Source organism: Marmota monax, unplaced genomic scaffold (genome assembly GCF_021218885.2).
Source record: "Marmota monax isolate L192 unplaced genomic scaffold, Marmota_monax_Labrador192_F-V1.1 WCK01_AAM20220418_F8-fsc00019, whole genome shotgun sequence".
NCBI classification, from domain to species: Eukaryota; Metazoa; Chordata; class Mammalia; order Rodentia; family Sciuridae; genus Marmota; species Marmota monax.
The window spans coordinates 8,604,034-8,630,469 of record NW_026695242.1 but is presented as its reverse complement, the minus strand read 5'-3'; the positions used below and the strand labels follow the sequence as shown (position 1 = coordinate 8,630,469).

General features: G+C 43.2%; 1 protein-coding gene across 1 annotated transcript in view; it reads left to right on the top strand.

Moving 5' to 3' along the window:
- The first annotated feature begins 15,807 nt into the window (after window positions 1–15,807).
- The window catches only part of LOC124076151 (core histone macro-H2A.2), a 53,703-nt gene continuing 43,074 nt past the window's right edge, over window positions 15,808–26,436 (top strand). The window contains exon 1 of the mRNA XM_046419959.2: window positions 15,808–16,182. The gene's annotated coding sequence lies outside the window, so the exon portion shown is untranslated. The remainder of the gene's footprint in view (window positions 16,183–26,436) is intronic.

The window sequence follows — 26,436 nt, the reverse complement described above, 5'->3', positions numbered from 1 at the left end:
ATGCCTCCGATGACTCTCTTTACTTCTGTCATTAAGAAAAATAAATAAAAACAAATAATTTAAATGGAAATACTGTATCCACAAATTGTACATACGGTCCTGGGGAACAAATTCACACCTTTGTACTCCTTTCACTGTCTGCTGCTTTTCTTTCGTGGCGTGGATGCAAATTCAAGGCTGGTCTTGGTACCAGAAGAAGACCCCGACTCAAAATTTAAAAAAAAATAAATACAGGGCTGGAATTGTGGCTCATTGGTAGAACGCTCACCTAGCACGTGGGAGGCCCTGGGTTCCATCCTCAGCACCACATAAAAATAAATGAATAAAATAAAGATATTGTGTCCAGTTACAACCAAAAAATAAATGTTTAAAATAAATAAATAAATAAACACAAAGGGCTGGGGATATAGCTCAGTAGTAGAGGACACCCCTGGGTTCAATTCCCAGTATCACAAAATAATAAATAAATAAAAATAAATTTTAAAACCTTCGTGTTCTAACTGTTTGGCAGAGAGGAGAGGAGAGGGGAAGAACATTAATTCTAAAGCCGGCGCTGGCCTTCTGCCCCCCTTGGGATTTTGTTCAGAGACACTAACATGGTTCAGAGGATTTTATGGTTATTTGTATGAGCGAGAAGACTGAGGTATTGCATTTACAAACACTATCGAAAGATCCCTGCACTTTTAATTCCCCAAACAAAAGGAAAAGAGCGCCTCTAAATTTCATCTGACAGAAACCTTTTATCTGAACCCCAAAACAAGAGCAATCCTAAATGAAGACTGCCACAAACCTTTAGCTTCACCAAAAAGACGGTCCCAAGAGAGGGGAAATCAGCCCAAGGAAAATACCAGGTTTGACTAGAAATCTGAGGACCTGATAAAGACACAGCCTACCACCAAATTAACTGCTCACAGAGCAAGCAGGAAAGCGAGAGATACACCATGAACATCTGTTGTTTGTGAATGGCTAGGGGTGACTCAAGTACGATTAGCCATGTAGAATATCAGCCCTCTTATGACTCTCCAGAAAACACTTCACACATTCTAAAGGATGGTAGTGCACTTAAAAGGAATGCCCAGGTTGATTACTGATTTACAACAACAACAACAACAAAATTACAAACGTGCAAATGAGTGTCATAAAGTAAAGGAGTGTCATAAGGTAGGTGAGATGACATGTGCCCTCACTAAGCATAATAAACGGTTTGCTTCATGATAACAGAATTTTTAAATTGGGATTTCACGGAACCTTTGAGAAATATAAGAAAAAATTTTAATACTTCCCAAAGAAGCATTGGAAGCTATTAATCCAATTGAATCATTGGTTTTCAGGATACCTGAGCGTGAACTAAGGTTATCTGGACACTCAATTCTGCTTAGAAAATGAAAACACGTGCATGGAGGTGACTCCACACGATTTATTCTAAAAAAGAAATTATTTTTAAAAAACGATGGGTGAACATTTGTTTCTTTGGGGAATGTGCTGTAATGTCCAACATAATTTTCATTACAAATGACTGCATGGGTTACTGGAGCCAGCATACACATTCCCGCAGCACTTGGGAGTAACATATGCAGTCCTTTAAGTCAACTCACCTGAAAACATGTCCTCAATAGAGGACCACTAGCAATAACCCTTAATAGCCCAGGTCCCCAGGGGCATATGGAGTGCAGCACTCCCAGAGCTGTGTTCGGCAGCCACCATGGAATGAAAGAACACTTTGGAGTTGAGCAAGCAGCCCGGCTCCTTGGCACTGCTGGTTGGGAGCCCATGGCTCAGGAGCACAGTGAGAGACAGCTGTCACAGCTGGTCTGGAGGGACATCTTTCTGAAAGTTCTTAGGACCTTCCTTGTGACCACCTGCTCTGGTTCTCAGTAAAGTCATTCTTGCTCACTTACCATATAATTCAGGAGCAATTTTATCACAACACAGAACGAAGCAGAGAATACCCTTATCTAATGAGCTGAGGGGGAAGGAACAACCCGAGGGAGAGGCCACATGGTCTACTGGAAAGAAAACTGGGCATCCTGACAACCCTGAGCCTAAAGACAGGCTGCTGTGACCTGGAACTGCGAAGATGGCTGGTCAGCAAACAGTTGAGCCATCTTCAGATCTACGCATATACATGAGATTCTGGGAAGACCTAATCAATGTGCCCCTTCAGAGAGGACTGTCTTAATCCTTCTGAACTCTGCTAACAAATACCTTAGACCAGGTCATTCAGAAATAATGAAAAATTATTACTCCTATTCTGGAGCTGACGAGCCTAAGATCAAGGGGCAGCCCACCCAGTGTCTGGTGAGAACATCTCCTCCTAAACGTGCCCTCTGGCTGCCTCCGCAATTGGCAGAAGAGAATGCTCGCTCCCCTCCCTTCTTCTAAGGGCACTAATCACCTCCTAAAGACCCTAGATCTTCATAGTGTTGCAGGGGGATCAGGTTCAACATATGAATTTTGGAGGGACATAAACATTCACCATAGCAAGCATATTTTCATGAAAAGAAGCAGGTGCCATAAAGAGATTGGGGCTGGGGAGGTGGCTCAAGGTAGAGCACTTGCCTTGTATGTCCAAGGCCCTGGGATTGATCCCCAGCATCACACTCAAAAAAGCTTGGGCCATATTAACGTCTCCACTTAAAACACAACTACAACAATTTTCATGTTGATCATTTTGGATTATATTTAAACCTTTGACATCATATGAAATATCTCTCGTATATAAATATTTACACACATAGTCATCTGTGAAGGTTCTGGGACCTCAACACATACCAAAATCCAAGTACGTTCAAGTCCCTTATTGAAAATACTATAAAAAATCATAGTATTTGCATGATGACTCATGTATATCCTCCCATATGTTTTATTTATTTTTTAATTTTTTTTAATATTTATTTATTTATTTGCTTATTAGTTTTCCGCAGACACAACATCTTTGTTCGTATGTGGTGCTGAGGATCGAACCCGGGCCACACGCATGCCAGGCGATCGTGCTACCACTTGAGCCACATCCCCAGCCCCCCTCCCATATGTTTTAAATCATCTCTAGATTACTTATAATACCTAATACAATGTAAATGCTACCCAAATAGCTGTTACACCGTATTGTTTAGGGAATAATCACCAGGAAAAAAGTCTGTACATGTACATTTCAAAAATTTTCCTATTTTCTACTCATGGTTGGTTGAATCCACACATGCAGAGGGCCAATTTTACATACATGTATTTTTATATATATACATATATGTGTGTGTACACACACACACACACACACACACACACGGCAGGTGAGCTCATCTGGAGCAGTGAGGTGGATGGAGAGGACCTAGAATCTAGAATCCCTATCAGAGGGTGCAAGCTCTGATGTCCCCTGGGCTGCCACCTGTCTGTGTGGTCTGGGGCTCACAGGACGAGGTCAGAAGGCAGGATCTCCCTGAGCCTGTGAGGTGAGCGCGCCTCTTGGCAGAGAGACTCTCGAAGAAGCTGGAGGAGAAAAGAAGTAACTTCTCACAATTGAAATGTAAATGTAAAAGGCCACTATTTCATCTCTCTTTCAAAATGATTGTTTCAACAACGTACATTAGTTTTGAAAATGTAATACGCTGTCCTGTTTATTCAGCAGAGAAAATTAAAATGCTACTGTGTAAAAAGAAAAGGGATCCGACTGATGGGCGCCAGCGGGCCCTGCTCCCGGTCCCCGCCCCCCCCAGGCCCTCCTGCGTTATGGCCGCACCCTGCATTCCAAAGGCACCTTCCTGTGAAGCTGCTCTCTGGGCCCCAGCGACCCACCAGGGTGGGACATTGGTCACACCCCAGCTGCCCACTTCCAGCATCCACCCGTACTCATGCCTTCTCTCCTCTGTACCTACTAAATGCCACGTGGCCACCTTCAGCTCAACACCATCTTCTTCATGAAATTCTCTATCAGGGAGTTTGGGGAAGGGAGAGGGACAAAACCCAGAGATGTGCAGCCACCTGATGGGTTTAACTTGGCAAAGCAGCAAGTGACATGGCTTCAGTCTGAGAACCAGTGTCGTTGAGGTCATCCAGCAGTGGCACCGACACTAATAAAACAGGGACGCTCAGCCAGTGAGGTGTCGAACAGAGGCTGGAGACCATCTGTCCAGGCTGTCACAGAAGGAAGCCCAGGCCCTGGGGAGGTTGAGCGTGATGTCCTGCATCCCCTTCCAGGATCCAAGTCAGGCCGAGGCCCCAGGGTCCCCGCAATACATTTCAGGGTGGGGGCAAAATTTACTTAAGGTCCATTTTGTGATCCTTTGATCTTACCTATTGGTTGTAATCATAAATGTTTTCTTTAAAAAATAAGATAGGGCTGGGGATGTAGCTCAGTGGTACAGTGCCTGCCCTGGCACCTGCATAAGGCCCCCGGTTCCATCCCCAGCACTCCAGAAATTAAAAAAAAAAAAAAAAAAAGACAAAACATTGGGTCGCAGTGTAATAAAGAATGATAGGGGTGTAAGAGCAAAGGCCGTGCAGTTGGCCTGCACGTGGACGTGAACCTGGTCTTGGGCAAGTTCCATGACCTCTGTGAGCCTTTCCTCGTGTGCAAAATGGGCTTAATCATGGAGCCAACATGGGCGGCTGCTGCACATGGTATGGAAGCAAATACGTACCCAGCAGTTAGCGCATGGTCGTCATGCTACAGGGTTTATTATTATTAACATCAGTACTATTATTAAAGTGCTTTACAGTCCCTGACACATGGAAAGTGCTTAATAAATAGCAGCTATTAATATTATTATAATGCATGTATGTTCATATATTAAATGCATTCATTGTAAAGGTTCTCATTTTAGATTCGTTTTAAAGCAAATATTTAAAGACATAATTACAAAAGCAGAATATGGTACACTGCTTCACTCGTCTTCTCCTTCCCCTTCTTCTCCTTTTTAGTACTGAATATCAACCCCAGGGCCTTGTGCATGCTGGGTAAGCCCCCTACTACTGAGCTACACGTCCAGCCCCTTTCTCCTCAACCACTATTATCACCTTAGAGATGAAGAGACAAAGCCCTGAAAAGATTCCACTTCTTGCCAAGGCCACACGGGGAAGGAGCTGGGAGCTGGGATTAAAAATGGAGTCTTCAATCAACTCGTTCTTCCTCCCCCAGACAATGCAGATAAAAATGAAATAAACTGGAAGAGGGCCAACAGTTCGTCTGCTCACCCAGCGAGAGAGGTTCCTTCCTCCATTACTTTATCATTTCTGAGCCCTTTATTTCCCTTATCTGAAAAAGACAAGAGACTTTTATTCAACATATAATGACTCTTCCACAATTTAAGTGTGGCCCATGGACACATATGATGGCCCACGCAGAGTGCAGCTCCTACCCACAGTGGCTCAGATAAGACGGGGGTGGAGTCCTCTCCCCCAGAACATGGAGTGCCAGAAAGCCAAGGCTAGCAAGGTGTTCTACAGTGTTGGGCACCCACATTCCTTCTCCCTTGCTGCTCAACCTTCCTGGGGTGTGCCCTCTCCTGCACAGTGACAATGGCTCTCCATCAGGGCATGTCCCCTGCAACAGGATGGAGAAGAAGACATGCATCTCATCTCTAAGAACACGACGGGGCAGTGACACACACACACACAACTTGTGCAGAACTGGCCCAGAATTGATGATCTAGTCATATCTAGCTGCAAGGGAGCCCAGGAAATGCAGACTTTATTCTGTCAGTCTGTTCAGATTTGGAGAATTCTATGAACAAAGGAAAAAGACATTGAAAAGTGGGTGACAACTAACCAATTCTGTTACCATGTTTACTTCTTCCACTCCTTCTCAAAGCTCAACTGAAACAACAAAGGAACTCAAAGAGAGAAACCTTCAAGGAAGTGACCACAGATGAAATAGAGTAAAGGTGAGGGTAAGACAATGATATTTTTAGATATGCAAATATTTTACCTCCCATGTCGCTTTTTTCAAAAAGTTCCTGGAAAGTGGGTCCCACCATGTTAGTTGATTTTCCACTACTCTAATAAAATACATGAGATAATCAACTTACAAAGGGAAAAAGGTCCTCTTGGCTCCCAGTTTTAGAGTTTTCCAGGGTATGACTTGTTGACCCTATTACTTTTAGATCTGTGGCAAGGGATGTAGAGGAGTACCTGGCTGAGCAAAGCCATTCACCTCATGGCCCAGAAATAAAATAGGGAGAGAGGAAGAGACCAAGGTCCCATAATCCCTTTGGAGGGCATGCCCCAGTGGCCTAGGGGCCTCTCGTTAGATCCTACCTCTCAAAATGTCCACCACCTTTCAAGAGTGCCAACCTGAGAGCTGAGCTTTTCACACAAGGGCCTTTGGAGAACATTCCAGATCCAAGCTATAGCACCCCAAAACAAGGCAAGCCACCCAGAAAAAGAAAACAAAGGACCCCATGCAAGAATGGAGGAAAGGAAATTGCCAGGGGACGTAAGAGAGAAGTTCAAAAACTACTTACACACCAGGCGCAGTGAAACAGGAGGCCGAGGCAGGAGGATTGCATGTTCAAGTCCAGTCTCAGCAACCTAGCAAGGCCCTCAGCAACTTAGGGAGAGCCTGTTGCAAAATAAAATACAAAAAGGGCTGGGGATGTGGCTCAGTGGTTAAGCGCCCATGGGTTCAAGCCCAGGTGCAAAAAAAAGAATTCCCGAGGATCCTCAGAAAACACAAATATGACCTCTGTACCCAGAGAGAAACATGCAGCAAAAATCACATGCTCAGGAAGACACAGAATAAACCAGGATTTCACTCCCTTGAAGAGGACACCTGCAGCCTGCAGTTGCAGTCCAAGGGAAAGGACCTTGGAGTATCTGCCCTTGTGCCTTTTGATTTCTGTACTATTTTCAAGTATTATTTATGTTTCAAAATGTTTGGGAAGCAAAAATAAATGAAATACTTGCAGGGAGAGATGGTTTTGTTCATTTTAAGAGTACTTCAGAGCATGGGGCTGTAGCACAATGGTAGAGCACTTGCCCAGCACTGCCAAAAAGAAGGGGGGTCAGAAAAGAGACCAGTGCCTTTTTGTCCCTCCCTTATGACTCAGGCTAGTTTTGTGAAGAGAATTATGTACTTAAGAAGCACCATACTTCGGGCTGGGGTTTAGCATATGGAGATTCCTCAGTGGTAGAGTGCTTGCCTAGCGTGTGTGAGGCGCTGGGTTGGATTCTCAGCACCACATACAAATAAAATAAATGCCCATTGACAACTAGAATATATATATATATATATATATTTTTTTTTTAAAGGAAGTACCATACTTCATTCAAAATCAAATATTCAATACAGTCAACTGATCCTTGATAAGAGCATCAAGAATACACAATGGGGGGGGGGGCTGGGGTTGTGGCTCAGTGGTGAAGTGCTTGCCTCCCATGTGTGAGGCACTGGGTTCAATTCTCAGCAGTGCATATAAATAAATGAATAAAATAAAGGTCCATCAACAACTAAAAAAATTTTTTTTAAAGACACCATGGGGAAAGGATGGTCTCTTTAATCAATGATGCTGGAAAAACTGGAAACTCACACACAAAAGAATGAAAGGGGACCCCCATCTTACACCGCTCAAATTAATTTGAAATGGATTAAAGTTTTAAACAGAAGATATGAAACTGTAGAACTCCTGGAAGAAAACGGGGAAAGTTTTTTGACATTAGTCTTGGCAATGATATTTTGGTTATAACTCCAAAATCACAGAAAACAAAAATAAAAAAGAAACCAAAGGGATTACATAAGACCACAAAACTTCTTCACAGCAAACATTGTACAAAATGAAAAGAAAACCTACAGAACAGCAGGAAATATTGCAAACCATATTCTAATAAGGGGTAAAGTCTCAAATATATCAGGTACTTGCACAACTCAATAGCAAAAATAATAATAATGATAATACAATCAAGAACATGAAGACAGAGCCTACAGAATGGGAGAAAATCTTTGCCACCTGCACCTCAGATAGAGCATTAATCTCCAGGATATATAAAGAACTCAAAACACTTAACACCAAAGAAAAAAACAAATAACCCAATCAATAAACGGGCCAAGGAACTGAACAGACACTTTTCAGAAGAGGATAACAATCAATCAATAAACATGAAAAATGTTCAACATCACTAGTGATTAGAGAAATGCAAATTAAGAGATTTCATCCCACTCCAGTCAGAATGGCAATTTTCAAGAATGCAAGTAACAATTAACAATAAATGTCGGCAAGGATATGGGGGGAAAGGCACACTTATACATTGCTGGTGGGATTGCAAATTGGTGCAACCGCTCTGGAAAGCAGTATGGAGATTCCTCAGAAAACTCAGAATGGAACCACTGTTTGACCTAGTTATCCCAGTCCTTGACTTATACCCAAAGGACTTAAACTCAGCGTACTACAGTAACACAGTTACATGGATGTTTATAGCAGCCCAGTTCACAATAGTTAAACCATAAAACCAAACTAGGTACCCTCCAAAAGATGAATGGATAAAGAAAGTGTGGTATATATACACTATGGATTATTATTCGGCCATAAAGAAGAATGAAATATGGCATATGCAGGTAAATGGGTGGAACTGGAGACCTATCAGGCTAAGTAAAATAAACCAATCCCCAAAAAACAAAGGCCAAATGTTCTGTCCTATATGTAGATGCTAACACACAATAGGGGGAGTGGAATAAAAGTTCATTGGATGAGACAAAGAGGAATGAAGGGAAGGGAGGTGGGAGGGGGATAGAAAAGACAGTAGAATAAATCAGACATAACTTTCCTAATATCTTATATGAATACACGATCATGTATAACCACAAGAATGGGAAGGTATACTCCATGTATATAGGTCAAAATACATTCTACTGTGATGCAGAACAAATAGAAAAAGAAAAAGAAAAACCCACAGAAATTACTCCATTAAAAAATAAGCAAATAGCTGTTTTTCCAAAGAAGACATACAAATGGCCAACAGATACATTTTTATGCTCAACAGCGGTAATGATCAAAGAAACTCAAAACCGCAATGAAATATCACTTCATATCTGTTAGGAAGGCTATTATCAAAAACACAAGAGATGAGGGCTGGGTCGTGGCTCAGAGGTAGAGCCCTCGACTAGCATGCATGAGGCACTGGGTTCGATCCTCAGCTCCACATAAAGTAAAATAAAGACCCTGTGTCCACCTATAACTAAAAAAATTAATATTAAAAGAAAAAGACAAGAGATGAGCATTGGTGAGGGTGAGGGTGTGGATACAGGGAAAACCCTTGTGCATTGTGGGTAGGATGTAAATTAGTCCAGCCTTTTGAAATATCCTACGGAAGTTTCTTGAAAAATTAAAAATAGGACTTGCAACTGATCCTGCCGTCCCACTTATCGGTCTATGTCTAAAATGAAAGAAAACCAGCAGCTCAAAGATCCATGCGCACTCCCCTGTCCGTGCAGGCTCAGTCACCATAGCCGAGATGTGGAAACGGCCTGACTGTCTGCAGATGCGTGAGCGTATAGAAAAAAGGGCGAGTGCAGTGAACTGTTATTCAGCTCTATAAGAAGAAGGAAATTTTGCCATTTGTGACAACATGAATGAGTCTCAAGGGCATTATGCTAATTGATTATATAATTATGCTAATTGTTTGTCCAGCAAGACAAACACTATATGATCTCACTTACATGTGAAGGATCTAATGTCACGCAAAATGACTATAGTTAACAATACTGTATTATTAGCCAGGCGCAGTTGCCTGCACCTGTAATCTCAACAGCTCAGGAGGCTGGGGCGGGAGAATCACCAGTTCAAAGCCAGCCTCAGCAACTTAGCAAGGCCTTAAGCAACTCAGTGAGACCCTGTCTCTAAATAAAATATTAAAAAGACTGGGGAGGAGGCTCAGTGGTTAAGTGCCCCTGGGTTCAATCCCTGGTACCAAAAAAAAAAAAAAAAAACTATATTCAAAGTACTATATACATTTATTTCACTTTATACATATATCATGTGGGACACCTTCAACATATACAATTTGATTTGTCAGTTATTCCTCAGTAAAATGAGGGAGGGAGGGAAATAAATCCAGGAATAAATAAATCAGCCTTCTCTCCAGCTTCTTCCCCTGGCGTGGGCGGCAGGGCAGGTGAGACAGGGCACAGAGCCTTCCCCTCTTGCCATTTCTATTTCGCCAGTCTCTGTCCCTTCTACTTCTAGTATTAATAGTAAGATCTATCTTTCAACCAGGGCCAGCAATGACATCCCCGGATCAAGTAGCCAAGGTCATTGAACAGTGGTTTGTCCTCTTGTCCTCCAGAAAATAATCCGAGCTTGGGATCAAGCCTGTGGTTCTGTCCCCACTCCGTTGGGCAGTGAACTTCGACGTGTGACCATAGCTCATTAAATGCTTTTATTTGGATTTTTTTTCCAAGAAGGGAACATGTTTCTCATGCAGCAATCTTAATAGATGCAACTGGGCACCATTTCTTGGCTTTGAGGTAATGAAAAATTAATTACCATACTTTACAAGTAATAGTTTCCACCCATTTCACTCCCTTAGAAGTAAATATATCATAAATAGTTACTGTTATACCAGTGGTTGGGGGATTGGGCAGCCTGTCGTCCATAAATCCTTTCTCAACAGACATGTTATTTCTTCTGGGGAACAAACAGATTTGTTTTAGATCAGAGAGTCAACTGACAGATGGCCTTTGTAAAAACACACCATTTGTATAAATAAATTATAGTTTTACTATGGTGTTCTGCATTTGTGGATTTGGGAAATCAATGCCCCCTTTCTTTGGAATGGGCCTGAACTGTAAAGAGCAATTTTGTTTAGGTGTAAGGTCACATTGCACAGATCTGCCAACACAGTCACAGAGATCCAAATTCTCTAGATGCTTGCTGCTACTCCCCGTCACAACTGTCACAAAGAGCTCTGCCTGGAGGTAACGGGATGATCTCTGCCCGGAGGTATCAGAGAGCATCACCAAGCAGAACAGAGATACCAGCTGGCACATTGCCCTTAGCCCTGGGTTCTGTTGCCATTCGACTTAATGACACCACATGCTTTATTTTCCCAACCAAAACTTTGCATAATTGGGGATGACAGCAAATTTGTCTTAAAGATCCAAAACATTGAATTTTCCTTTCCAAAACAGTTTATAAGTTAGACAGGTGCCTGGTGTATACCTATAATCCCAGCAGCTCAGGAGGCTGAGGCAGGAGGATGGAGAGTTCAAAGCCAGCCTCAGCAATTTAACAAGGCCCTAAGCAACTCCATCAAGACCTTGTCTCTAAATAAAATATAAAAAAAGTTTGGGAATGTGTCTCAATGGTTAAGCACACCTGGGTTCAACCCCAACAACAACAACAACATCAAAAACAGGTCCTAAAACCATCAGTTTGGATCAAGAAAATAAAAATTTAACATTAATCATGTTCACTATTAAAAATATAACAATATGGGGCTGGGGATGTGGCTCAAGTGGTAGCGTGCTCGCCTGGCATGCGTGCAGCCCGGGTTCGATGCTCAGCACCACAAACAAACATGTTGTGTCTGCCAAAAACTAAATAAATAAATATTTAAAAATTCTCTCTCTTTAAAAAAATATAACAATATGAAAGACTTTACATGTTTCTAGCTTAAAAAATTTAATCAGATTGATTGCCTAGTATATTCCCAGCAATAAAGCATTTTTGGAAGCTTTATTTATTCTTTAAAATAATGAGATACTCCTAGTCTGGTGTTTGTCTGCATTCATAGCTTCAGACCCCTAAGTTGCTATTTAGGGTTATGCCAGCTGGTGCTTTGATGGAATTAATGAATGCAGCATCCAGAGTTGCCCAACTTACATCCAAAGAAGAGCTTAAACTAACACCTTCCATCTGTTTTTATGGTACTCCCAGGAAATCTCAGGTTACTTTAAAGGAGATCAGAAACTCCAACAAAATTACTCTGGATACACAAATCTCACACACATATACTCACATATGCCAAATATAAATATACCCACATGCACATATTCATTCTGGAAGAGACAAAGTCAGGAAATTCATAGGTCCCCAAGATCCTAGAAGGGTAAAAGAGTCACAGATTATATCATACACTGGATTAGAACTAATTGTGGGAAAAAAAGTCCACTTACTTCACACAACATCACACATTGGATCATGTGAAAGAAAAAAAGGATTTTGTGGGGCAAAACAAAAGTTAATGATGCTGGTTCTTAAATGATGCTTTTGTGGATGACTTACTAATAGATCCAACAGGACATGAACCTGGTTGCATTTCTGACTTATTTCATCCTTTTTTTTTTAAATCTCTAAGTCACGCTACGCAGTGGTCTCTGAGTGGAGAAACAATTCATCTTGCATCTCAATAAAATTTTACTAGATATTCCTGTTGCTAATGGAGCCAAAGCAGAATCAATACACGTATTCATCATGTTACACACACATACAGGTCAAGGGTTAAGAAAATGTTTTCAGCGCAGCTGTAATCAGACAAACCTCCTATAATTAGACTGTTGGCTGACTCTTTGAGGTTATGTACTGGGAGGGGTCCAAGGGGCTTTCAATCATATTACTGAGGGCAAAATTCCTTTGCTTAAATCAAATGCACTTTCCTACAATCAGATTAAAGAGGCAATCAAGAGCATGAACCTGTCATTTCCTTATTCTCTGTGACCAAGTTTCCCATTCACTCTCTGCCTCAATTTTTCCTTCTGTAAAAAGGAGGAATAGTGCTTGCCCCACAGAACTGCTATGAGAATTAAAAGCACTATAAGGTAAAGTTCTTGGCCCAGTGCCCACAGCAAGCTTTCAATAAGGTGTTATTATTATCATCATTCATTACCCAACCTGCCAGATGTTCCTGAGCTAGAGGTAACTGCAGAACTCAAAAGATTTCTGATAAACTTATAATCATGTTGGCTACTTTAAATATATTTTAATTAAATGATAATATCTTAGCATTAGATTTTTTGTGTTAAATTTTCAGTATTAAACATATGTAATTTACTTGATCTGAATATTAATTTGCATATTTGTCCCACATACATTCTGAACAGCTTGGAGTTGGGGGAAGACTGTGTTGGAGCCGGGCATGGTAGCACATTCCTGTAATCCAGAGGCTCAGGAGGCTGAGGCAGAAGGATCCCAAGTTCAAAGCCAGCTTCAGCAACTTAGTGAGGCCCTAAGCAACTCAGTGAGACCCTGTCTCTAAATGAAATATAAAAAAGGGCTGGGGATGTGGCTCAGTGGTTAAGTGCCCCTGGGTTCAATCCCGGGTGCAAAAAGAATAATAATAATAAGTGCATTGGCTGGGTATGTGGAAATGTATTGGAAGTTCCACCACTGATGACGTGTGTGGCCATGGCCACGGCCACAATTACCAGATTTCTTCCTATAGCAAAGGGTTTGAGCCAGGTGACCTCTATGTAACACCTTCTATTCTAGGAACAAAAGTATTATTAAGCTGGCATTGCCCTGAATTCTGTGACCTGTGACTGCATCATCTGCAATCCTCCTTGACTTGCAGTGACGCCACTTACAGTTTTGCAGCTTTGTGATGGTGTGAAAGCAAAAAGCATTCAGGAGAAATCATTCTTGTAATTTTGTGTTTTGACCTGCTCCCAGGCTGGAGATATTGACGTTAGGTCCTCTTATGATGCTGAATGGCGGTCAGCTCAGAGTCAGCCCGAGATCATGCCAGAAAAGAACCTATACCCCACAATGGGCTTATGGGGAGGGGAGTAATCCCAGCATAAAGGAGGAACATCTGTATTTAAAGAAACCACCCAGAATAAAATGGGAAAATCCTAACTAAAAAGTTCCCTAGCCTAGCGCTTCCCAGGATAGCTCGTAACCAAATGCTAGTGTGAAAGAAGTTACACAGAATTCACATTAAATTGACCACATATGCCATCTTTATTGAGAAATTAGAGGGAGAACACAAATTTAATATATACTGACAAATTATTCAACTACATTTCACTCAGCATGGCTGATTGAGAGAAAGAGTATGAGTATTTTTCAGGCACTCCTAGAACTCTTGAATGTTGGCCTGAAGCTTATTTCTGGAGAAATAAGAAAGAAGATAGGCACTTCCTCCAGAAAGGAGGAAAGACATTATTAGAAGATGCCACAGAGAATCACTTGAAATCCTTTAAATATACATCTCAGGAAAATGGGACTTTATCCCACCTGGATTTCTGACCTGGCAAGTACCTCCCAAGACAAACAGGTAAGTCATACACAGAGAGCACGAAAGACTTAGGAAGAAGAGGGAAGGAAGTTCCAATCAGCAGAGACTACAGAGTCCAGGAGAGTTTGGGAAGCCATGGAGATTTAAATGGAGATTTGTACCTTTATGATACATGCATGATTTGGAAGGAAATCAAAGAGGAAGACAGCCGACTTCTCAGCAAAAACACATATTTAAAATGCACATGTTCTCTTTGGATTGGGCAGTGAGGGGAGGGGAGGGGGCATGGGGGTAGGAAAGATGGTCGAATGAGATGGACATCATTACCCTAGGTACATGTATGACTGCACAAATGGCGTGACTACATCATGTACAACCAGAGAAATGAAAAGTTGTGCTCCATTTGTGTACAGTGAATTGATATGCATTCCACTGTCATGAATAACAAATTAGAACAATTTTTTAAAAAAATGCACGTGTTCTATCACGGAAGCTAGCACACATATATCATCTTGGAGACTTAAGAGGCCGGAATAGGAGGATCACAAGTTCTAAGCCAGTCTCTGCAACTTAAGTGAGAACCTGTCTTGAAATAAAAAGGGCTGGGGTAGAACACCCACCCCTGGATTCAAACCCCAGTACCACAAAAAGAAAGAAAGAAAAGAACATGTCCTACATACATCCAAAGTGTTATCTATAAATGCTAGTAACAGCCATGGTTAACTTTAGTACAGATCCTGGGGCATGAGCATTGGGCTTCTTCCTATTCAGGCAAGGAGGTTTTCAATCATCCTAAAGTGCCCCGTTGCCTAAATACAAGCTTATAGCAACAAATATACACAGTATTACCAAATGATAAGACTGGGAAAATCATCCATTTGGCCAATGCTGGAGAATCCTGTTTTCATCTAGGTTTCTGTTCTTTGAAGAAATTAAAATATTGCTTTCTGGAATTTTTGGATTCATCAAGGAGAATTCAGAGGAAATATGGATGGTCCATAGCAAGTTAGCATTTCCTGCTGAACAAATTTCTTCAACTGGCCCTCCAGCCATGCGCCTTTGCCAACATTTCACAATACAAAAGAGAACCATGGCTTCCAGTAGGAGCAGAGCAACTAATCCCCATTGTCACACCTGATATGGCCCACCATAGCTCCATAAAGATGCGTTTTCTATCGACTAATAAAAATTGGTCCTTAAGACAATAGCCGGATGCTAACCTCAATACCCATTGGATACTGCAAATTAATACAGTGAAAGCAACCCAACTAAAAATTATGCCCAGACACAGTCTCACCAGCCAAAATATAATCAGCTACTTCAAATATTACACAACAACCTATTCTAAACAGGTCTTAATTAAAAGCAGACAAGCACGGATACATAAATTCTCAGTTCTTGTGGCTGTGGCCACCCTAGGCTACCTCCCCAGTGGTGAACGCAAACGTTAATGTGGTGATTTCAGGACACTGAGAGCAAGGAAAGTAGCATTTTTGGCGTTCACCTTCTAAGGCTCTCCCCAGAACTGCCAGAACACCCGAGCCTCCTTCTCCCACTAAAGGTGGATCTAGCTAACAGGAGACTCTGGATGGTGACCATGGTGCCTCTGTCCCCACCTTTAGCCTCATCTTAGCAAGTGGTCCTCCGCGGATCCAACAGATCCGCCAGCTACGCGGAGGCCGCGCGGTTTCATCATTAACGCTCCTGAAGGACAATAGCTCATCAAGCCCCACCGAAAGCCCCGGACCCATCGCGGAGCCAGGGCTGGCGGGGGATGAGGCTGAGCGACTCCTCCTAGAGGTGGTTATGTGGAGAAGGAGCAATCCCTTCTCCCTCCTCCTCCTCCCCCCGCTACTATCCGCGGCCCAGAGAACTGCCGCTTGCCGCCATTGACACGCACAGATAAAACCCAAAGAAAGGCAAAGAGTCCTGCCCGGCACCGGCGCCGCGCGGGCCGAACCTGCGCCCGGGGAGGGGCGCGCAGAGGGCACCGGGCGCCCGGAGCCGGCGGCGCAGCACCAGGTGAGCCCGCCATGGCGATGGCATTATTGTTTAGGGGCTCCGGGGTCTGGAAACAAAACGCGCTGCCAGGGCAGTGCAGGGGCCGCACAGAGCCACCCCTTCCTCTCCCCCAGCCCCTGCGGGCGCATCCCCAATAGCCAGCCCACCCTCCGCATATAAAGAAAAATTAATAAACCAAACTGCCCAACTTGCTTCCTCGGGAAATAAGGGGGGAGGGGGTGCTAAAGAAGCGGCAAAATTCCTGCGGCCGGCGAGGGGCCGGGGGCAGCTTGGGCATTGAGGCAGGGAGGAAGGAGGGATGCGCGGTCCAGCTGCGGGCCACGGGCGAGGCTGGCCCTGGAGGGAGCCGAGGGCTCCCAGGGATGCGGAGTTTGGGGTGCAGAAGAGGGAGGCGCCCAGTCGCCGAGGGGGGCTGCGCCGGGTGCTGGGGGCTGCGCAAGGGCCGAGGGCGCCGGAATAGGGCCGCTCGGGGCCTCCAAAGGTGCCCGGTGGGCTCCGGCTGCGCCGAGCTGACAATGGAGGGGGCGCGGAGGCTCCGGGTGGAGGGAAGGGACCGGGGTCCGTGGGCGGGCCGCGCTGGGGAAGGTCAGGCCGGGGACGCCGGGCGGCGCGGGCGAGGGCCGGGGGCTGCTGCGCGGGCGGGCGCACGCCCCGGGGACGACGCGGAGGAGGGCGCGGGGCCGGGCACTCCCCTCCGGTTCCCTTTCCGGGGCGCCCGGTGCCGACGCGCGCTGCGCCTTCACCGGGAAATGGCGGCAGATCCGCGGCTCGCCCCGGCAGTCCCGGCTTCCCGCTTTGCGCGGGAAAATAATAATAATAATAACAACAACAAGAACAGTCGCAATATAAAGAAAAAGGAAATAAAAGTAAAGTGGCTGCGGCGCCGCAAAGGGCTGTGGGGTGGGAGAGGGCTGCGCCGGGCGCACGACACGGTGCGAATCGCACTCGGGGCGCGGCGGGTGGGGACCAGCCCTGCCTCTCCAGGCGCCCGGCCGGCCACCCAGGTGCACCCTAGATCCAGTCTGGCCAGCCCCCCGTCGCGCCTGTGGGTGTTTTTTCTCGCCTTTCCTCGTGGGGGCGCCCTCCGCTCCTGCCCTCTTTGTTCCTCACAACAATGGTCAAAGGTGCATTGGTCCTCCAAGGGCCTAAGAGCCTTTTCCAGGAGTTTCCCATCGCCAATAGTTCCTAGGTGACAGGGGCCACCGTTGCTTGTTTGAGGCCTACTCATTGCTGAGGCTTTTATGGCAATGGCCCCTTGATGGGTGATGGGATGGAAGGAGCCAGAAAAAAATGGGCTGAGAAAAAGAGCGAGTCCCTGCGTGTTTGACAGAGTGCGATGGACCCAGGCTCCAGAGCCTGATTTTCGGGTATTCCGGTGATATGATGGCGCTGGGGAACTGTTGGGCCAGCCTTGCCAGCTCAGCAGAATTCAAGACCCAGGAGCCTCTAGGGACCATCAGTCCACCATGGCAAATGGTGGCCTCACTTTTCTCATTTGTGTTTGAGTTGAAATACAATCGTTCTCTCGCTGAGCTGCACAGTTGCTACTGAAACGGGTCAATAGGTGAGAGGAAAAGAAAACATTATTAAGAACGAGAACGTATTCATTTACGTTGTTTCAAAACACAAACTAAGCTGTATATAATTCTCAGTCCATTCATATTTAACTGAAAGTCATCTCTTTCCCCATTAGCAAACTCTTCTTATATTCAAATTAAATATTCAGAGCTACAAGATTTGTACTGCGCTTGTGAATTTCAAAATTGCTTTAGCCTAAGATTATCATATAAATACACACAGCCATTGCCGGGTGGGAAAATGTATCTTAAGTTGCGCAATTCACATCTTCAAACTCCCTCTGTCCTACATCCATATTTCCTCCTAAAATAAGCCCACTTTTCCTCTCTGTTTTTTCCTACCCTAGTAGTTCTGCCTTACCTGGATCCATTCCTTGTCAGACTTTGGACATTATTGATGGCTTCCACTATTTCAAACTCTATAAAAGAATTTGCTTCCTTGGATCCAGAATATCCTAAAGATTCTAACCCTACTGCCTCACCATTCCATCCTCTGTGAGTTCCCAGAGTTTGTGCAGAGCCTTTGGTGTGCTGTTTCCAGCTGGGGGGGACACCCCGCTAGCTATTGTCTGAGACAACCACAGTCTGTTTTCTCTGCCTCCTGCCAGCAAAGCAGGAGGTGAATTCTGTCACGGGCAACTTTAAAGGAAAGATGTCTGTAACTTGTTCTCAGGGAGGGATGTGCAGAAATTCAACAGACTTTCTTAAGAATGTTTTTCATTCTTAAGAAATAACCTCAGCCAGGCTGTTGTAATCCGAGAGGTTAGGCAGGCTGAGGCGGGAGGATCACAAGTTCAAGACCAGCTTAAACAATTCAGCAAGATCCTCAGTGATTTAGTGAGATGCTGTCTCAAAAAAATATAAAGGACTAGGGATGTAGCTCAATGGTAAAACGCCTCTGGGCTCAATCCCCGTTACAAAGAAATCAAGAAAGAACTTCAAACTTAGACACAGGCTTGGGAAATGATTTTGAAAAATATGTATTGCTTAAAGATGAGCAAAAAAACTTAGGGTTGAAGATCATTCCGCAAACATTCACAAAGCACTAATTCTTAAACACCTCTGAAAGGGGGAAGCAAATGTAAAAGAAGTCAGGGTCCTGTTCTCATTGAGCTTACACCCCAAGCCTCAGAAATCAAATAGAAAGTTGAGCAAACCAAGGGGAAATGTGATGTTGGTAAACTAGTCGGGACCCAGGACCTCGGAGATCTATCGGCAGGTGTGTAATTGATAATCAACTTGGAGAGCAGTTTGGGCACTACTAAATGGATAATGAACACATTCTGAGACCAGGATTTCATTTCTTGTTATATATCCTAAAAAAAGCCAGGCATGGTGGCACATGCCTATAATTCCAGCAACAAGGGAGGCTGAGGCAGGAGGTTCTCAAGTTCGAGACCAGCCTCAGCAACACAGCATGACCCCCTCCTCAAAACTGTGTGTGTGTGTGTGTGTGTGTGTGTGTGTGTGGAGAGACTGGGAATGTAGCTTAGTGGTAGAATGTCCCTGGGTTCAATCCTTAGTAATACAAAAAGAAAAATAAAAGTAGGTACACACGTGCTCAGCATGTATAAGGATGTTCGTTGCAGAGTCTTGGTTCATTGCTGAAGTTGAAAACAACCTAACAGCCATAAATAGAGAATGACTAAATAAACTCTAGTACATCTATCTTCTGGAATATTAGACAGCAGTTAAAAAGAATAAAACAAGTGTATAAAAACTGAGACAGAGAAAGATCTCCAAGACACAACTAATGAAAAAAAGCAAAATTACCAAACAGTACCTATCATATGGTACTACTGATATAAAAACAAAATGAAACTTTAAATTTCTATAAATTAAAATGCTATATAAATGGACAAACAAGGTGCAAAAGAAGATCCCTCCTAAAAGACAAGAAGTGAAGGAACTGTCAGGAAGGGCTCTAGTCATCATTATTCATACCCATTTGTTATCATTTTTGAAATTTTACACCTTGGTTTAATTTATATAATGCTTGGATAACTGAATACAATTAATATTTTTAATAATTAATAAAAAAAGATCAGTAGATGACCTGCATTGAAGGTCAAAAAAGCTACAGTACTTTTTAAAGAGAAAAGAGAACGACAAAGGTGCATTTAAAAAGGAATCCAGGTGGACCATGAGATAGAGAATGTTTTTCCCATAGGGACACATTGGGGTGTCTATTGGGAATTAGGGTTAGATGGAAAGAAAAGTATTTGAGAAGATAATTCATTTCGAAATAAATCACAGAAGGAAACTAAAGATGCTTTTGAAACAATATTTAATGTTGGTTTCCTTTATTCATTCACTCATTTAATTACCTAATACTAAGCTCATTCAGGGTCGAAATGGAACAGAATATAGGAAAAGCACCCTCACACCAGCAGTTCAGGGGGGTTCTAGGTGGGATGTCACAGATGTGGCATGGACTGGCCTTTCGATGCCCTCTGCCCCTTCCAAGCCACACTTTTCATTGTAGATAAAATAAGGCAGGGGAGTAACTCAGTCATTGACCACTCAGGTCCCTTCCAGCCTGTGGTTCCAACATGGAGGTGATTGTGAATCCCAGGCAGATAGAATTTGGAAAATATGGAATTAGATGAGGAAGGATCCAAACGAGCCCAACCTTAGGAGAAACAAAGTACTTGCTGACCCAAGGGTGTAGATCATGTGACTTGTGCGCACCACTTCAAGCACCCTAGTATTGCAGTAGCCTACTTTGAAATGGAGTAGAAACATACTGGAGGAAACACTAGAGCACTGTACCCCACAAAGAATAGCTCTCTACAACGGCTTCTTTTGAGGAGTAAACCCTAATGGTTGATGTTTATTAAGTGCCAGGTGCTGGCCTAAACACAATAGTGTTAATAATAGTTAATAAACTCATTTAATTCTGACAACAGCCTTACAGATAGAGAATTTTTTATACCCATCTTACAGAAAAGAGATGCCCAGAGCCTGGCGTGGTGACGCACACACCTGTAATCCCGCAGCTCTGGAGGCTGAGGCAGGAGGATCACAAATTCAAAGCCAGCCTCAGCAACTTAAGCGAGGCCCTAAGCAACTCAGCAAGACCCTGTCTCAAAATAAAATACAAAAAAAGTGCTGAGGATGTGCTCAGTGGTTAAGCACCCCTGAGTTCAATCCCTGGTACCAAAAAAAAAAAAAACCCCTGCTCAGAGTCACTACTCAGGGACTCCAGCCACGTAGCCTGACCACGCAGCCCTGCATCTCCCGGCCGGGCAGTAAGGTTGAGGAGCTACTAGCCTCCCGGGGATCCTCAGGCTGTGTCGTTTGAATACTAGGATGTGCAATTTTTTTATTTAAAAAAAAAAAACCCTTTATTTGCATCACTGTTTTCCCCAACGATGAAAAATGAAAGATAAGGAGTTTCAGATTGAGCCACATGACACTGTACTTTAAACTGTCTTGTCACAAAGTATTAAATAAGATAAATCTGGTGGTTTCTCTGAAGCCCTTACTGTTCATTTATCCGTCTCACCATCCATCATACTTTACCCGATTTATTTGACTGACATTGCCAATTTGGACCTGGAATGGAGTAAGTAATTCAAGTCAAAATTCTCGTGCTTTGACAGAAATGTGGGTGAAAATATGCATCGACACCGGTCCAGGGACATCTACTCCAGCTGATCCTGCGATGGCAGGAGAGTTAGCTACGGGGACTGTATTTTTTTTTTTAAACCCAAAATGACAACCGATGGTCTGACCAGAGATTTGGGGATTGTTTCTGGATGAGGGAGGTAGTCCTAATGATTTTTGGATTCCTAAATGGAGGGTGGGGTTTCCATGACAACAGGACAAACTTATAATCAGATAAAATCAGCCTGATCCTGGAACCCAGGCCCTGTGTCTGCGGGCCACACCCCTAATGGCATAGACAGAGAATATCGAGGTATTATTTTGAGCTGCCTTTGCAGCTCAATAAAGCATTAAAATTAAACAGTTGTGGTGGCACACAGAGGGGTCAATTCCAATAGTTTATGCGCTGTACAGCATAAACTTTTAGGTCAGATGATAATTCACCGCGTGGTAAACTTCCAAATTGATCATCTGATCAGCCTTGCAGAATGTCAATGAAGTGGTGACCCACTCCGATGCCCCTGCCCCCGGCCGCTGCCGCCGCCAGAAAAAAAATAAAACGAATTTTTCTTCAGCTCTTCTGCCGTCCATGTCCAGGCCGTCCTAAAGCAAAATGAAAGAAAATTTTTCAGGTCCACCTTTTCTTTTCCATCAATCTCATGGACAATGAAACAGTGACTACAAAGGACAGATCCCCTGGATCTGTTTTCCCAGGTGTCACTCCTCTGTGAACCTTAGTACCAGGTGAGCACCCGCCGGGAGCATCTTCGTGGACAGCAGCATCTTCTCAGCTGGAGACCTGGGAGGCCATCAGGTGGTGGGCTCTCGGGTGAGGCTCCCTAGAGCCAGGGTGGGAAAGGGGGACACACAGCCCTCCAGGTCCCCCACCCCTCACGGTCTGTGTTATACATAAGAGCTCCTATAAATGTTCATTCAAGCCCCAAAGAAATGTTTTTAAAAACAAGGAAAACAGGGTGGGGAGGTGCAGGCAGGGAAAGGGTTCCAGATCGGCTGCCTCTGCTCAGGGCAGTCTGTGGCTCAAGGTTGGACAGCAGACACCTGGCCTTCCAGAGTGCTCAGTGGCCCACTCGGATGTCTCTGGAAGTCCCTGCTGGATCGGCAGCACCTGCTGTGCGGTACTGGTACCCTCAGCCCCACCCCGCATCCTGCATCCTTCATCCCACCTGAGATGCTCTCGCAGCTCAAAGAAGCCCAGAGGCTGCTGCTGCTCACAAGGAACTACCTACTGACTGCAAACTACCCGATTCTGAGGAAGTGACATTGTTTGCCCAAAGCTCCTATTTGTCAAATTCTCCAAGAGCAAAAACACGAGAGACCAGGCTGGACCCCGTGAAGGTTTGGGGGTGTTTTGTTTTGTTTTTGTTGGTTTGTTTTTATTTTCCACGAATGAATAGATTCAGGAAGGCAAACTAGTTCATTGTCTGGGTGACTTTCTCCTGGGACGTCTTCCTAACTCAGATTCAAACAAAACTAAAATTGTCATCTCTTTCTTATCCAACTATCCCATCGCCCATGGCCACACATTTATATTAGTAAGTAGCTCATGCTAAAAATGAAGAATCAAACTGTATAGCCACAACTTCTGCCTTTTGCTGAAGAAAACCATCGCTCAAGTTCAACAAAGATTAAAAAAAAAAAAAAAAAGTTAAAGTGTCAGTGCACTGACAGCCAGGAGGTCTCCTAAGTCCCCCACCCCATGCCCCTCCCCCAGCTCCTCTGGAATGACCCAGATGGCCACACTGTTCTCTGCCTCTGAACTGCGAGGACTGTGCAGGCAGTGGAGCTTCCCACTCCAAGACATGAATGGAAATATTCATTTTAAAAAGGGAATGATTTGTTATCCAATAGTATAATTTAAGTAAATTGGATTAATGCTTGGTTCTCACGTTCATGGTTGGTTAATTTGGTTAATTTGATCCCATGTCATTTTGATGAAACCGCATTTGATATAGCTCTTTACGTTATAAATTGTTAATGTGCTTTAACATATATGACGATAAAATTATCGACTATTCTCATTCACTTAAAGGTGGCCCTAGAAGAAAATGGTTTGGAAAGTATTACTTGTGCAATAATGATTTGCCCTTGGAGTTCATAAATGGAAGTGTAATAGAGCAAGTGATTTAGCTGGTATTACTGAAAATGGTTTTTACAGCTACAAAATAATGCTAATAAACTATTATTATTTTAATACAGTACTTAGGGTAACACACCAAAATATAATAGAATGCTATTAGGTGTGAAACTAAGAGATTTTTTTTCAGACCCTTTAAAATATATTTCTACATATAGTTAATGTATTTATTTTGAATTCCCTTAGGTCCTACTTCATTTTATTTCATCTCATTTTATTCTCCCAAAGGATGGTTTTGAACTGACAGAGTAAAGATGCCTCATCGCAGCGTCGGCTTCATTTTTCATAAATATTTACAATATCAGATATTCCAAAGCACAGTACTAGATGAGGGAAATATCCTAGGTAATAACAATAAATAAATTGGAAATTTTTCTGCAATTTTAAAACAGTACACGGATCCATTGGGGATGACACTATAAATTTCATGTCCATGAACATTTCAGAAAACAGTGTTTAAAGTTTTTTTAAAAATCATTAAAAAGCTGTAAGACCTCTGATTTCTAGAGTTAACATATGCAAAGGCATTTTGATTTGTATGCTTCTGAAGAGCTTGATCTCAAAAGATGTCTTATAATCTTAGATCCTGTAGCAAATGGTTCATCAGCCTGACCTTTCCTCTGGCCTGTGAATACTGCACCCACCCTCTAGTTACTGATTTCTCTCTGTGTCTCTCCCTCTATCTCTGTCTCTCTGTCTCTCCCTAACTTCCACAACCATGTTCTTTTTTTTTTAATTTTTTTTGTAGTTGTAGTTGGACACAATACCTTTATTTAATTTATTTATTTTTATGTGGTGCTGAGGATCGAACCCAGGGCCTTGCATGTGCAAGTCGAGCACTCTACTGCTGAGCCACAATCCCAGCCCATGTTCTGTCTTTTTAAAAACCTCTGTATAGAAATTTACTGTTAAAAAAAAAAAAAAGGTCATTTAAATTGAAGCACTGGCCAGGTATAGTGGCACACTCCCACAGTCTCAACAACTCCAGAGGCTAAGGCAGGAGGATCACAAGTTCAAGGTCAGCCTCAGCATTTATTTAGAGTCTCTAAATAAAGTATTAAAAAGGGCTGGGGGTGTTGCTCAGTGGTTAAGCACCCCTGGGTTCAATCCCTGGTACAAGATAAAACAAAACAAAACAAAACCTCAGGGCACTGGAGGCTTCTAATGGACTATTGTGGTCTTTATCAGTTTACAAAAACCAAAAAATTAAAATGTCATGGAGTGGGGCTGGGTTTGTGGCTGAGTGGTAGAGCGCTCACCTAGCACATTCGAAGCCCTGGGTTCGATCCTCAGCAGCACATAAAAATAAATAAATAAAATAAAAGTATTGTATCCAACTACAACTAAAAAAATAAATATAAAAAAAAAGTCATCGAGTGTTTGAGGCATAAAAAATGCTTCATTCTTTATTAACTCTTTATATTTGAAAAGAACTTATTTGAATTAGAAGAAAAAATGTTGGTCTAAAGAATCCAGACTAGGGCTGGGGTTGTTGTGGCTCAGTGACAGAGCATTTTCCTAGCATGTTGTGAGGCGCTGGGTTCAATTCTCAGCACCACATATAAATGAATAAATAAAATAAAGGTCCATGGTCAACTTAAAAAAAAAAAAGAATCTAGACTCTTTTTATTAAGGCATTGAGAGTGTTAAATGAAGTTAGTCAGCTCTTTGTCACCAAAAGCAATTATTCATTTGCCTCAATTATCTCCAGACCAGTTAGTTTTCAATGACTCACCTGATGATAGAAGTGGTGTTAATTTTTTAACATGACATTATTATTCAATTATAAGACAGTTGAACTATTTCTCCTTACCAACATATTCATCTCTAGGCTAATCTGCAAATGAGGTGTGTTTAAGGTATTAAATGAAAATGACTCTTCAGGCTTCCAGTTCAAAGTGACGGACTGAACACGTGAGCTGTGATTCAGCCCCTTCCCCACAGAAATAATGGGAAATAAACATTTAAGAACAAAGGAATAAGGTGTAGGTCATCAGCAAATTGACACTGTCAAGAAATTTCCGGAAGACTAAATGCACTGTCACAGGGGAAGCCACAGCTAAGAATGAACACAGGAGACAGCCGCAGTGAAGGTGGGCAGGTCACAACTAGGGACAGCTGAGTGATTTGACCTCTGTCCCTGCCCCGGGAGAATCTCTGGAAATGTGGTGTTCATTCACCAAGCAAACCACCTGAGGGTTCCGGGTAAAGAAATCCAACTACGGGACTCATCTAGAACTTCTGGGATGGAGATGGCTCTCAAAGCTCCCTCATTCTGATGTTGGGGGCTCTTATTTCCTAAGGGGATAATCTAAGCTAGGCCTGCTGGTCGGCATGACCACACGCACACCCCAAAGCTCCAAGCAGGTTCGGGCCTGCCTAAGCAAAGCTCTTCTATCTACCTGTGATAATCACTCGGTCCTTCCTTCTTAAACACAAGTGTGTAACCAGAGACTCCCGGACATTTAAGGAAAGCCGTCATGTAAGGGAAAGATGAAGATGAGTAAACAGGACAACTGCTGGGGAGAAACAGACATTTCCTTTAACACGTTCTAATTAGTTGCAAAGAGATTTGAAGAGATGGCACATTCTAAAAAGAACGGGATGCTGCGAAAAAGGAACAAACAAAACAAGGAAGAGCTCCTGGAAATTAAAAATGTGATTCCCAGAATGAGATGTTGAAAGGACTGAAAAAAGAAAGAGAAAAATAATGTAAGAGACGTAGAGAGTAAATAGGAGGTTCACATCTGGTTTACAGGTGTTTCCGGAAGAGACTAGTAAAGGGAGACGTGAGGGAAATAAAGGGGTACTGGGGTGAGGGGAGAGTCACACCTAACAGGGGGAGGTCCCCGAGTAAGGAAAACCCCCAAGTTTTCAAACTGAACAGGCTAATTGCCAAGTGCCCAGCAGAAT